The sequence below is a fragment of the Mandrillus leucophaeus genome, unplaced genomic scaffold (genome assembly GCF_000951045.1).
Source record: "Mandrillus leucophaeus isolate KB7577 unplaced genomic scaffold, Mleu.le_1.0 Scaffold1905, whole genome shotgun sequence".
Taxonomy (NCBI): Eukaryota; Metazoa; Chordata; class Mammalia; order Primates; family Cercopithecidae; genus Mandrillus; species Mandrillus leucophaeus.
Genome location: NW_012101927.1, coordinates 48,735 through 52,959, shown reverse-complemented (window position 1 = coordinate 52,959; position 4,225 = coordinate 48,735).

The following is a 4,225-nucleotide window of genomic DNA, read 5'->3' as shown; positions in this document are numbered from 1 at the left end:
TCTCATAGACAGTAACAAGGTATTATCCTTATTCACTTACCAGAGTGATCTCAGAAGATATCTCATAAAATAAGATTTTTAAAAATTATTTTTTTATTTCAATAGGTTTTTAGGGAGCAAGTGTACACTGTACCCAAAGTGTTGTCATTTATCCCTCATCTCCTGCCACAGTTTCCTCCAAGTCCCCAAAGCCCAATGTATCATTCTTATACTTTTATGCCCTCATGACATAGCTCTCACTTGTGAGTGAGAATATATGATGTTTGGCTTTTCATTACTGAATTACTTCAGTTATAGTAATAGTCTTCAGTTCCATCCAGGTTGCTGCAAATGCCATTTTCATTCTTTTTTATGACTGATTGGTGTGTGTGTATATATGTGTGTGTGTGTGTGTGTGTGTGTATACATCCCTATATATATTTCCATATATAGGGATATATATTAATCTATATATAGGGATATATGGATATATATGAATATATATGGATATATTTGAATATATATGCAGATATATATGATATATAGGGATATATATGAATATATATGATATATATATATCACATTTTGTTATTCACTCATTGATTAATTGATGGGCATTTGGGCCGGTTCCATATTTTTGCAGTTGTGAATTGTGCTGCTATAAACATGCATATGCAAGTATCTTTTTCATATAATGACTTCTTTTCTTCTGAGTGGATACCTAGTAGTGGGATTGCTGGATCAAATGGTAGATCTACTTTTAATTCTCTAAGGAATCTCCACACTGTTTTCCTCAGCGGTTGTACTAGTTTACATTCCCACCAACAGTGTAAAACTGTTCCCTTTTTACCACATTCATGCCAATATCTATTTTTATTTTTTTTATTTTTTGAACATGGCCATTCTTGCAGGAGTAGGGTGGTATCTCATTGTGGTTTTGATTTGCATTTCCCTGATAATTAGTGAGGTTGAGCATTTTTCCAAATACTTGTTGGCCATTTGTATATCTTCTTTTGAGAATTGTCTATTCATGTCTTTAGCCCGCTTTTTGGTGGAATTGTTTAATTTTTTCCTGATGATTTGTTTGAGTTCTTTGTAGATTCTGGATGTTAGTCCTTTGTTGGATGTACAGATTGTGAAGATTTTCTCCCACTCTGTGTGTTGTCTGTTAACTCTGGTTATTATTTATTTTTCTGTGTAGAAGTTTTTTAGTTTAATTAAGTCTGATCTATTTATCTTTGTTTTTGTTACATTTGCTTTTGGGTTCTTGGTCATGAAGTCTTTCCTTAAACCAATATCTAGAAGGGCTTTTCTGATGTTATCTTCTAAACTTTTTATAGTTTCAGGTCTTAGATTTAAGTATTTGATCCATCTTTAGTTGATTTTTGTATAAGGTGGGAGATGAAGATCCAGTTTAATTCTTCTACATGTTCCTTGCCAATTACTCTAGCACCATTTGTTGAGTAAGGCGTCCTTTACCCACTTTATGTTTTTATTTGCTTTGTTGAAGATCAGTTGACTCTAAGTATTTGGTTTTATTTCTAGGTTTCTCTATTCTGTTTCGTTGGTCTATGTGCCAATTTTTATAGCAGTGTCATGCTATTTTGGTGGCCAGAAAGATATAGAAACTCTAAACAGGCCAATAACAAGCAGGGAGATGGAAACAGTAGTAAAAAAAAAAAAAAAAAAAAAAAGTTCAGGACCAGATGGATTCACAGCTGAATTCTATCAGATATTCAAAGAAGAGTTGGAACCAATACTATTGACACTATTCCAAAAGATAGAGAAAGAGAGAATCCTCCCCAACTCATTGTGTAAAGCTAGTATCCCCCTAATACCAAAACCAGGGTAAGATATAACAAAAAAAGAAATGTACAGACCAATATCACTGATGAACATAGATGCAAACATCCTCAACAAAATACTTGTCAACAGAATCCAACAGAAGGATAATCTACCATAATCAAGCGGGTTTTATACAAGGGAGACCAGAATGGTTTAACACATGCAAGTCAAAAAATGTCATACACCACGTAAACAGAATTAAAATTAAAAAGATCCCATAATTATCTCAATAGATGCAGAAAGAGCATTTGACAAAATCTAGCATCCCTTTATGATTAAAGCCCTCAGCAAAATCAGCATATAAGGGACATACCTTAAGGTAATAAAAGCCATCTATGACAAACCCACAGCCAACATTTTACTGAACAAGGAAAAGTTGAAAGTATTCTCCCTGAGAACTAGAACAAGACAGGGATGCCCACTTTCAGCACCTCTGTTCAACATAGCACTGGAAGTCCTAGCCAAAGCAATCAGACAAGAGAAAGAATAAAGGGCATTCAAATCAGTAAAAGGGAAGTCAAACTGTTGCTGTTTGCTGATGATATGATCAGGACCTAGAAAATGCTAAAAACTCATCCAGAAAGCTCCTAGAACTGGTAAATGAATTCAGCAAAGTTTCAAGATACAAAATTAAGGCCAATCTAACACAAAGATATGAAAATCCTAATTGTGTATGTAACAAATAACAGAGCTGCAAAATATGGGAATTGAAATCTGGTAGAACTGAAAGGATAAATAGACAAATGCACAGTTATAATTGGAGAGTTTACTTCAACACCCTTTCTCAACAGTTGAAAGAATGCAGAAAATCAGCAAGGATATAGAAAAACTCAACACTGAAGCAACAGGGTATAATCAACATTTATGCCCCCAAAAATAGAATATGCACTTCCCCCCAACCTAGCATAAGCCATATACCAAGATAGGCTATATTGTGGGTCATAAAACAAACCAAGCAAATTTAAAATCATATAGAATATGTTCTCTGACTATAATGGGATCAAATGATACTGATACAGAAATCAATAGCAGAAAGATAACAGAAAAATTTTCAAACATTTGGAAACTAAACGACTAATTTCTTAGCAATGCATTGTCAAAGAACAACTCTTAATGGATAATTTAAAATGCACTGAATAAAATGAACATGAAAATAAAATACATCAAAATTTGTGGGTAGAAGTTATAGTGATGCTTGCTGGAGGGAAATTGTAGTAGCAAATAATTAAATTAGTAAATAGGAAATGTCTTGAGTGAGTTAGTTATCTAAGTGCCGACTTCAAGAATCTGGAAATAGAATAGAAAAATAAACCCAAGGCAAGCAAAAGAAGGTAAAGAATAACAATAAGAGTAGATACCAATAAAATGTAAAACAGAAAAAAAAAAGCACAATAATAAAAATGAAGCTTGTTCTTTGAAAAGATTAATAAAATTGACAAATTTCTATGAAGACTGACAAAGAAAACAGAAAGAAGACACATATTGGTAATGTCAGGAACAAAGAAAGGGATATCACCATGGTCCCTGTTGATAGTAAAAATATAATAAGGGAATATTATCAGTATAAGGATAAAAAGAAAATTCTATACACAGAAATTGATCACTTTACATAAAATAGACAAATTCTTCAAAAAGTCTAAACTACCATAACTCATCCAGTATAAAATTTATCCAAAATAAAATGTATCCAAAATAAAATTTTTAGTGGCTATATAACTACGAAGGATATTAAATTGTTATTTAAACTCTCAGAAAGTAAATCTCCTGCCCCAGATGGTTTCAATGGACAATTAATTCTACCAATTGTTTATAGAAGAATTAACATTAATTCTACACAATCTTTTCAGAAAATAGGGATGGAGGGAATGTTTCACGATTTATCCTATGTACCTCGTATTGACACTGATACTAAAACCAGACTAAGTCAGCACACACACAAAAAGGAAATTACAGACCAATGTCCCTCATGTATACAGTTGCAAAAATTCTTGACAAATTTTATAGAAGTCAGCAATGTGGAAAAATAACTGTACATTATTAACCAAGAATATTTATTTCCAGATATGCAAGACTGATTCAATGTTCAAAAATCAATTAATGTAATCCACTATATTAACAAGCTAAAAAGGAAGTCACATGGTCATATCAATCACATAGGAAAAGGTTTTGGCATGATTCACTTTCATTCATAAAAAAAATTCAGAGACTAGAAATGGAAGAAAAGTTTGTCGATTTGAGAAAGAGAATCTATAAAACCTATAGTCTAAATTATATTAAAAGGTGAACTATTGAATGCTTACCCCCTAAGCTTAGAAATAATATAAGAATGTCAATCCTCACTACTACTAGTCCACACAGTACTGACATTTCTAGCAAGCATAGTAGGACAATAAAATGAGAG